Below are 10,586 nucleotides of genomic sequence, written 5' to 3' on the forward strand. Positions count from 1 at the left end.
TTTAGATACTCACTGATAGATATGACACTATATATGTCATACTCGAATGTTATGTTACTTTTTAGAATATATGTTAATTAGAGTTTTATACGTTCGATACCAACAATCACAGATAGATATGACACTATATATGTCTTACTCGAATGTTATCTCACTTTTTATATGACTGATAATGTTATCTCATATATGACACTATATATATCATACTCGAATGTTATGTACTTTTTGTTACATTTTGGTTGGATTAACTTGTTGACCCGGAATAGTAGTTTATGTGACTTTTTTGTTGCATTGACTTGTTCACCCGGTTTGTTCCGGTTCTACCCTCGCAAATGTGTGGCTAGAAAACGCGCGCACCATTAGTTTTCAAGTACATCTCACAAGACGGTAGATTTAGCCATATATATATATATATATATATATATATATATATATATATATATATATTTTTTTTGAAAGTAAACAAAATATGAAAATAAACCGTTAAAATATATTTGTGAAAACATATTTTAAAATAAGTTTATTTATAATTTCTTTTTTATTCGATAATCGATTTCCCCTCCTCAAATCTAATATATATTTTGTTTTACAAGAAATCAAGTTAGCGTTTAAAATAGATAGGATGGGTAAAATTGTCTGAATGATTTATATTCAGCATTCAAAGCAGGTTATTCTAACATAAAACAAACATGTTTTTCAGAGTTCAACAATCAACATTCAGCATTCAGAAGATGAGTCATTTAGCATCCAAAGATTCAAAGATTCAGAGGCTCATAAAAACAACAGTGTGTAGGACTCTGCTGCCAGAAAGGACTTCTCAATACCTCTTGGTTCCACAATATGGAGTATGAATAGACCAGACTTTGTTACACATTTAGAAAGTCCTTATAGGACATACTATATGTTTAAGTAATGCATGATGTAATGTAATGTCTCTCACAACTTTTCTTTACAATAAAATTTCTTATTATTTGTGTGCGAAAAAAAATGTGACAATAGATTGAGTGTCCAACTTTACCATTGCTTGACTCTTTTTGGCTGGTCTCATTACCTCAAACGAAACACGTTACTTGGAAGGATCACACTCAACCCTAGTTCAGTTGGTCCTGCTGTGAGTCTAGGGGGGAGTCTTAAAAAACAAATAATTGAGGGGTGGAAGTTATTGTGGCAAAGGTAGTACAGGATAAGTCTGAAAACCTTCAAAATTTATTATGGACTAGTCCATTAACATCAACTTGGTTAGTAGTAAATTGAGCTAGCTGAACATGCGAGGTGTACTAACACGGCAGAAATGTAGAGCTTAAAGTAATCAATCCTCTAAAGTGAAGTTAGGTTGTAGTAGGTAGTATAAAAACATTGTCAAATTTCTTTCTCCTTTGAACTTGGTCTCAGAATTTGGTAATTTAACCAAATAAAAAAACCAAGCAAATAAAAAGGCAATAGAAATAAATAAAAGTGAGACATCCTTGTTTATTGAAATCATAGGTTTAGAGCGTTGCTGCTTATCCAGCCCTTATCCACATAGACTTATTCTTAGCTTGCCATAGCTTATCCACCAAGTAATCAAAGAATAGACCGATAACAACCCTTCAAAAACATAATAACATCAAATTGAGAACTAACTAAATGCAAGTAAACAACATCAAATGCATCACACGGTTTTAGTGGAAATTATAACTAACTCGTCACACGGTTTATGCACTTGTTGCTTCTTTACTCAAATCTTCTCTAGTCACAACTCACAAGTAAGCATTTTTAGCATATTTTAACAATATTCCTATGGTTGACATTTGGGTTTTCCCCCTTACACTAAGCTGACAAACAGCTGAAATGTCATACTTAACAACTGTCATATGGGCCTGGAAGCGTGCACTTTCTTTGAATCTTGATTCATGTGTCATGCTGAAATTGGCTCAGTGCTCATTGGGACAACGAATAGGATTGACTTGATGAATATATTGTGAATTTACCTGGGAAAGGGGGGTTTAGGCCATCTTTAGTTCTTTACTAGTGGCAGATTACTCTCAGAGTAAAAGCATTAGGTTTCAATCATTTAGGCTTTAATAAAGCTACCAAGCAGTTCTCACCGTGCAGTCCCAAACATTTCTCAGTAGTGTTCACAAAGTTCTGAATGAAAGTGAGAAAGTGTCTTGAGAACCATTAGGGGTGAAGTCTCTAACTCTCTATAATGCTGAAAAAACTCGATAAATTTAGCTTCCTCCGTCAACATATTGCGCAGAAAAACCTTAGTGTAAATAAACCTAATGTGTGTGCCGTTAATGTGTTATAGTCTAAGCAAAGCTTAAGCTTATTCAACTCCAAGTCGAATTAAAAAGCTACCATTTCGTTTATCCGAGAATCCCTCTGTTTGCACTGTGGTTCGATATTCACTTGGAAAAGAATAATAAAAAGAATTTGTTCTCTATTCAAAGGGCATTTTCACCCAACAGAACTCTACAAATTTCATCCCCTTACTGACTAAAGGATCTACAAAGAATCGAAGTTACAAAAAAGGTTAATACAAAAGAATTTCTCTCTCTTCTAAACTCACAAAAGAATAGATGAATACAAAATAAATCGACACTATCTGATGCAAGTTCTTGTTGTTGCTGATGCTTCTCTCCATAGGGGAGTCAGACTTTGTACTTTTGGGCTCGGCCATAATGAAACCGAAGGAGAAGAGTGAATTCTAGAATGACCAGCACTTCTCGGAGACAAACTTACTTGCTCTAAGCCTCTATGTTGGAGCTCTGACGGGTAATCCCTCACACAGCTAATTAGGGGGACCTGCTCCTGTTGTCCATTTGCAGGACAACTGCTTTCCTAGTTGATATGATTTCATACCTTTCTTTGAATTGATTCTACGAAAGAATTAATTCTTGAGGAATGCTACTTTCTTCTTCCTCCTCCTGCTCCCCTCAAACAAGTTTCTTTTTAGAAACCAGGTAATCCTCGTCTTCCTCTGTATCAAATGCATCCTCTGCAGTTTCATAACCATCAGTTTGCAATTCCTCTGGGTATGGTTTGTTGCAAGCTCTTATAGATAGACCACTATTGTCTAATCCTTTGTACAATTCAATCCTTCTGGGTACTTCAAGATTAGTTAATTTTTGTCTGAAACTGAGAGATGGCCTAGAGTTGGGTTGTTCAAGCTCAGCATTGGCATTTTCACTAGCCAATTTAGTCTTTTCATTATCGGCACTAATGCTCTCTGCTTCCATAGCTGCCTCCTCTGTAGTTAAGTCTGAAGTAGACGAAGTTGCTCCTAATGCCAATAGCACCCTCATGTTTGCTCGATTCTTGATCCTCGTCAATCGGATTTTTCTGAACAGCACAAAAAGAACATTTGCATCAGCACTTGTCACATTACATCTATATATTTCGATAATTACAATTTCAAAATATCTCTGAAGTCCAAACTAGTATGCAAATCAACATTTCTTTACCTTGACATCAGTAAGATCTACATTGTGTTCCTTCAAGAATGCAATGAATTCTTGAAAATTTTGTTCTGTTGGGCGATAATGTCCACTGTGAGGCCACACCGCCTGTTTAAAAATCAGTAAAAAGCTGTGTATTAGACAATCTACAATGTGCATACTAAAAACAAACCAACCATCACACCATAACAAGGAACTGAACTAAAACATGCTGAATTGTATTTTCTACCTTTAGGATACCATTATCAACAACCAATCTCCCAGCTGCAGACGTGGCTCCTCCAGCCAAAAAACTTGAATGTTGAAATCTGCCTTTGATCTTCTGCCCAACATACAATGTGCGGGATGTGCTGAGAACAAATATCCATTTGGCATCCTCAGGTCCTCCACTGGTGTGAAGTAGTTGTCTGCTTTGCTTGTACATTAATTTTCCATTTTCAACTATAACTTCATAAGCTTCCCTTTCTATCTGTACGGTGAACCAAAATCATCAGTGAGTAGGCAGTTGTTAATTATATGAGAAACAGGAGAATGATTATGGAAGTAAATGAGGCTCACCGGACCGAGATACTTAATGCATTGGTGTTGAAGCTTTGATCGAGGACATTTGTCAACAAAATTGACTTCCTTTCCATCTCCTATATCTAGCCTGCATTTATTACTCTTCAAATATTAATACAACCCACCTTAGAGATTGCAATTTCTTTTTTCTGGCACTAAAATGAAAAGGTTTCTGCCACTTACCAATAGAAAAAGGGCTGTTGACTCTCACACCGTAGCCATGTAACATAGTAGTATTGAAGATTATGTCCATAACGATGCCGTGGATCAATCTGTTAACAGACAGAACGAACACCAAAATAAATACACGACGTCACAGCAACAAAACTAAATCAATAGGGAATGCCTATCCATGAATCTGAAACTTACAGCCTCAAGCCAATGTTGTAAAGCAAGTTTTTGAGCTTTGTCATCCTTGGATAAACCTTTACCAACCTGCAAAAGAGGAACAGTTTAGAATCTTGGAAATGATAAATATAGAGATGTATATTAGCAGAATCCTATACAATTTTCTTAGAGGTTTACCTTTGCCGCCCTGGTTCTTGCCCTTGACCAACGAGAAACAGCAGTTTCAGGTTTCTCAATTTCAAAGAAAGATATAGAACTCCTTTTGAGCTCAGCAAAGTCTAACAACTTCCACCTAGAAACGAAAAAACTACTCGTTAGGATTTCCATGAACATAGAAAGTAAAATGTACATAAAACTACAGATGTGGAGAGAATACACACCAACGTTGCTCCACCAGAACTGCACAGTCCGCAAGCTTCCTTCTGGTTCTGAAGCTTTTGTAAACTTTCTGCAACTTAAGTGCAGCTTCATGTTTAGGAGCGCTTGAATCCACAATGGGCGATATTGGGATCTCGGTAAAGCTATCTGACCTTGAAAATCGACTGCTGATGTCCTTGTTCTTGAAACTAACTGATCTAACAAACAATTTGTTCTCCATTTGTGAAGGAGCCTTTACAGAGACCATGGTATCCATTTCCCTCCTTTTAAAGCTAACAGATCCTTCAATGAGCATTTTTCCTGAACCAAGTGATTTGAGGATAGTTGGTTCTGAATCTCGGCCATTGAAACTGACAGATCGCAAGTCTGCCTTCACACCATCATCATCAAAACTAAATGATCTCACAATTAAAGATTCAAAACTTTCTTCTAAAGCATCATAAGCAGCACCATGACAGGAGTAAGTTATCCCCATTCACTTAAGAAGAACAATAAGCCCTGATAAGACAGAAAAATAAACATAAGAATAATTCTCAAAAAATCAAAAAGTTAGCATGCCTAATACCTATCAAACGGTACAAATATCAATACAAATCATATATGAAGCTTATGATTTGTATGAAGAACATCATTACTATAATCATACCACAACTTAAGAATTGATCCAAATGCTGCAAACAAACCAACAAACTGAATCCCCACAACCAAATATATCCAAATATACCTAAAAGAAACAACATTTAACAATACCCATCACCGTTTAAATAAAATTTAAGTAAAATGCCAAGACACCTTCATTTCTTAATAAAAGAGAAACCTTGTAAAACTCAACATCGACCATTTTCTCAGAAGAATAATATAACACCAACATGGCAACATACCACCCTATCCATAATCCATAACATCAACAATCTACAAAGACCATGTTGACATTCCATATTTACCTCTAGGCAAAGTTTCATTTCAACTTTTCAAGTGCAAAAAAACACAACTCCATATTAACGTAAACATCGCAAATAAAGCATTAAACCAATAAAAAGGCAGATACCCATTGCTATAAACAGAACAACAAGCACTAAAAAAACATACCTTGAAATGGGCTTTTCAAGAATCACCAAAGATGGTGTAGCTAAAAAATGGCAAGTGGAGAAACTGGGATTGGTTGTAAAGGAGAATGTGAGAGAACCCAAAGTTAACGGAAGAAGGAAGGTTGGTTTGTATTTAGAGGTGTTGGGAATACAGAGTGGCTTCCTTTTTTTTATTTTCTTTTTCCCTCCTACAAAACAGAGTGTTTTTCAAAGCCCCTAAATAAAACTTGGTTGGGTCTGCTTAGCTGATCTGGTCTCGTTTTATTATATATTTATACACAAATGGCATGGACATGGACAACAGATTGCCAGTCTCTCCAACCACGTGGTTTGACTAATGAAAACTTTTTGTTCCGTTTCACACTCTTGATTCTGAATAGTCCTTTGACATTGTAGGTTTTTAACACACATTCAGTTAATGCCACTCTCTGTTTTTCTTTTTTTACCTAAATTAACTTTTGCTAATGTAGATATGTATCCAAACTCCAAAGTAACAGCTGATATTTCTGTATGTATGTGTTTGCTGTCAGAATCATAAAAGAAGAATTGTGTTTATTCAGTGTAGGTTTTGTTTCATTGATTCTGTGGTGGGTGCGGGTTTAGGTGACGAGTTGTTTGATACATGAGACAAGAACTACTTTCTACAGATCAGGGAATGGCCCCAAGAACCTTTTCAAAGAGATAATGTATATGTATATCAATCATGGGTCCGTTAGTTTTGTTTATCTAGTAACAATGAGATTAACTTATAATTGATGCAATAAAGATTAAGGGACCTAAACATCGTCTATAATAATGTAGTGTAGAAGTTTGTATATATTTTATTGAACTGAATTATTATTTGGACAGACTACTTTAAGCAAGAAGTATGTACCGAAAACTTCAAATGTACCTATAGAAAGCAGAAAATTTCATTAAGTTTGACAAATTTGATGCTTGAAAATTGAAATGATCAGAAATTTTAGTCACTTGTTTTGAATACAATCATCATTCTATATTCCATTCAATAGATAGATTGGTCCATTCTGCAGAAGGATTAGTCTTCAGTAAGGTTGTGGACCAACTGATTTCCTTGGAGATGGATTTCAAGCAAGAAATCAGCACATATTCCTTGTTCAAATGCTCAATTCTTAGGCCGCAGCAGTAAATTGGTCAGCATTACTAAGTAAAATACGAAAATGCTTTCGAGTTTAAACTACCTGTTTTGAACACAGTTACACAGCCAATCCCCATAAAATAAACGTATATATTAATAAATAAAAAATAAAATCCCACGGCGTTGATCATTTCTTGATTAATCGTATTACTTGGATCAAAGAGTTGTGACCACTGACGCGACGAGCAAGACGCTCAGATATGACTCAAGCATGACTTGGTCATATAATAAAATTAGCATGACTTTTAGTCATTTCTTTTCTATATAAGTTGGACTTGTTTCATTTCTTGCGAGATTCAGTAAGCCTAATCTACTGGTTAATTGTAGTTAAACCAAATAAAATGATGAGATCGCCATTGCTTATGTAAGATTTGTGTTCTGGTAGCTAAGCGTGTCTTACCCTGCAAGTTTTCTACTAAAAATTATCTAATAATAAATAATTATATTGGCGTATGATGCATGGCTTGAATTTCATTTATTATGGGAGAATTTTTCTTCAGCATGAGACAATACATACAAGTTTTTAATTGGACGAATGTGTTACGCATGGACGTCAAATGCTTGGATGAATATGGAATTGACCAAGATATGTTGTTAAATTTTATTCAATTTGTGAAAGTGAGCTTAGATGTTGATATCTTGAGTGAAAAAAATACATGAAAGTCCGAGAAATTCCACGTATCTCAAATGTTAGTATACTGTATACAAGATTGACTTGAAAACAGTAAAACTATGAAAATTGCAGGAAAGTTTAAGTCTGAGATTTGTCAAAATGCCTGCCTTCAAAACGGTTACTTGGGTACCACATAAACTTGAATAAATTGTATGTAGTTTATCCTTTTGACTTGACTAGTAAACAACTACAGAAAGTCATCTTTATATATATATAATAGCAGTCCCCTTTTGGGGTCATTAGGGCTGTCCACGTAAGCAGGGAGATTAAGAAAAAATAGGAGAAAAAAAAAGTATGAGTCCCAATTATTTATGTTTTCTTTATATACTAAATCTCTTTTCAAAAGTCCTAATTATGTTCCCGGTTTTCTAATCTATACACATCCAAACAAAGAATAATAAGGATTACATGAGAGACTCTCTTCTTCAAGAGTCCTAATTAATTATGTTTTCTGTTTCTAATCTATATACATCCAAACAAAGAATAATAAAAATTACATGAGAGACTATTCAAAGCAGGAGAAAAAAATTGTTGATAAAAAAGCTAGAGAAACAAATAAAAAACTAAATAGGAACTAAAAGTCTCAACTCTTGAATTTCTAAGTATTTCATATTCTCGAGTTCTTCAATTTACAACTATTGTGCTGATTTCAAAAGTCTTTTTTCTACATGTCTTCTTTCTCTACCTCCCCAGTATGTGTTGATTTCAAAAGTCTTCTTTATTTTGATTTGTGTTTACCATAAAGTTTGGAGTGTTAAGGGAGAAGGTAATGGAGGTCTAACATTAATACGTTTGTCTAACATTAGTGCGTTTGATTGTGACTTCCGAGATTGACAAACCATACATTTAACATATATATACCAACCTTAACTGTTTATCAACTCAGTCTACTTCCTCATCTAGGGAGAGGTTAAATTATTTATTTTAGTCGTCATTATCTATATACTATTCACATATTTTAGTATGTTCCATAAGAACGTTAGTAAGTGGATCTAAAGCTTTAAACCTTACATGTATAGTTTCGGAGCTTTGAACTTCTCTTTCATGTGAGCAATTCTTGATCAATAATTTTTTTCAAGTAACTATTTTCACTCACCTAATCCTTATCTACTAGCTGTATTTTATATAATGTGTTTAAGACTTATATTTTCTTTTTCTATAGTTATTAGCATATCTTATCCATGCTAACGGATAAATTTCTTTTGACATAATAATAAGATTTCAGTGTATCCTAAAGATGTAAATGTAGTTACTTATTGATGGATTTGATAACCAAGTGTTTTTTTCCCCATATTCTATATTGTTTTTATTTGTAATAATATGTGGTTGTTATTTTTTATTCTTCACTCTTAATTTCCTAAGAGCATTTCTAAACCAATTCGTGCATGGGTAGACATCAATGATTCTATCCATAATATCTTTAGAAGTTGAAGTAATTCAAACTTACTTTCATGATTATTATTTGGTTAAATTTGCATAATCTGATAAATTTATTGTTGTTGTTTAAATTTTGAATGGGGTTCTTGGGGTTAGTAGTGTACTCAAGTGGGAATGAATTATTTTGTACATGTTTAAGGTTTGTGTGTTAGTAGTTTGCATGCCAACGGTATTTTGGAGTAGATAAATTTCTCATGGAGTATCAGTGGCGCTACCAGAAATAGGATATTCTTACATGGAAACACAAATAGGAGATTCTTCAACACAGAAGGTGAGTTAGTAGACTAAATAAAATTTTTTTCTTATATTTTATATATATATATATATATATATATATATATATATATATTAAGTAAACCTTGCAAATCTAATACGATATAACTGAGTTAGGTTGTGTTTTGTGAAGTTGTTGGACTATATATTCAAAACTTGAAACTGTACTTCTAAATTTTTTGGTCGCACTAATTTTATTGTGTACATATGTCTATGTTGGAACATTTGTGCTGTTCAGACTACCATTCTTCAAATGTATACTTAAAGTAAAATGATGTAAACCTACATGATAATATACATACTTGAGGGAAACCAAAAGGTTTCATGATCATGTACCATAATAGTTGAGTAATATGCTCATATGGATTTATTTTCTTAAAATTGAAATTCAGGCACACAACATAATTCATATTTGATATTTCTTAAATTTTATGGGAGTCGGTTCCCCAGATTTTTCAGTTCACAAGTTAATGTTTAATGTATCTTAAAGTTAAAGCAGTCGGTACTGCGTTTTTCAACCCAGTTGGGTAACCTGATTGCTTTGTATGTTCTTAGATTCAGGTGTGCTATTAATCTAATATAATGCTGATTTTCTTTCACATGCGTTGCTTTACTATATTTTTGTTAGCCTTAAGCTACTTCATTAGTACTTTCGTCCCACTTACAATTACAAAATGAAGGATTTCTTAGCACTTGGTTTCTTTTGCAACAAATCGAAGGCAAAGAATCTAAAAAAGCATCACATTTTGGGTATGAATTTGAAGGTCTTGGTTCTCCAAGTCATGACTCAGTCCTGAAGGTTGGACGACTCATTTAGATCTACGAAAATTCATTGCTATCATTGAAATCTTGCTTGACTATGCCCGAGTTATTGATGACGGACTCTATAGAGCAGCTGATATATATTTAAAGGCAACTTATCCAACTTTTTGTTTTTGTTAGTGTTGCAGTTTGAATTCGTTTCTAATATAGAGTGATGTTGTAATTCAGTGTTAATTCGACTCTTTCTTATGCTTTACTTCACTTTAATTTGTGATGGAGTTCTAATTAATAGATTTCTTTCGTAGAACAAAATTGAAATTTTTATCACAGGTTTGTTTTGAAATTTTCATGTTTTTAAGAGTGATTTTTTTTTTGTAATTGCACTATTAGTAAATTAAGTATTTATTTGCCTTCTATCACGGACGACATTCCACATTTGTCTCTGATGGTTTTAAAATATTAAACCATGA

At 33.8% G+C, this 10,586-nt stretch overlaps 1 pseudogene across 1 annotated transcript; it reads right to left on the reverse strand.

The window, feature by feature from the left end:
• Window positions 1-2,402: 2,402 nt before the first annotated feature.
• Window positions 2,403-6,047, reverse strand: LOC147484741 (IQ domain-containing protein IQM2-like; annotated as a pseudogene). The gene is made up of 9 exons (XR_015205703.1): window positions 5,817-6,047; window positions 4,730-5,225; window positions 4,527-4,641; window positions 4,371-4,436; window positions 4,185-4,273; window positions 3,999-4,089; window positions 3,670-3,909; window positions 3,447-3,548; window positions 2,403-3,324 (listed from the first exon to the last, which is right to left on the reverse strand). The product of XR_015205703.1 is annotated as an IQ domain-containing protein IQM2-like (transcript).
• Between the last annotated feature and the right edge of the window lie 4,539 nt (window positions 6,048-10,586).

This window comes from Coptis chinensis, chromosome 8 (assembly GCF_015680905.1).
Source record: "Coptis chinensis isolate HL-2020 chromosome 8, ASM1568090v1, whole genome shotgun sequence".
NCBI classification, from domain to species: domain Eukaryota; kingdom Viridiplantae; phylum Streptophyta; class Magnoliopsida; order Ranunculales; family Ranunculaceae; genus Coptis; species Coptis chinensis.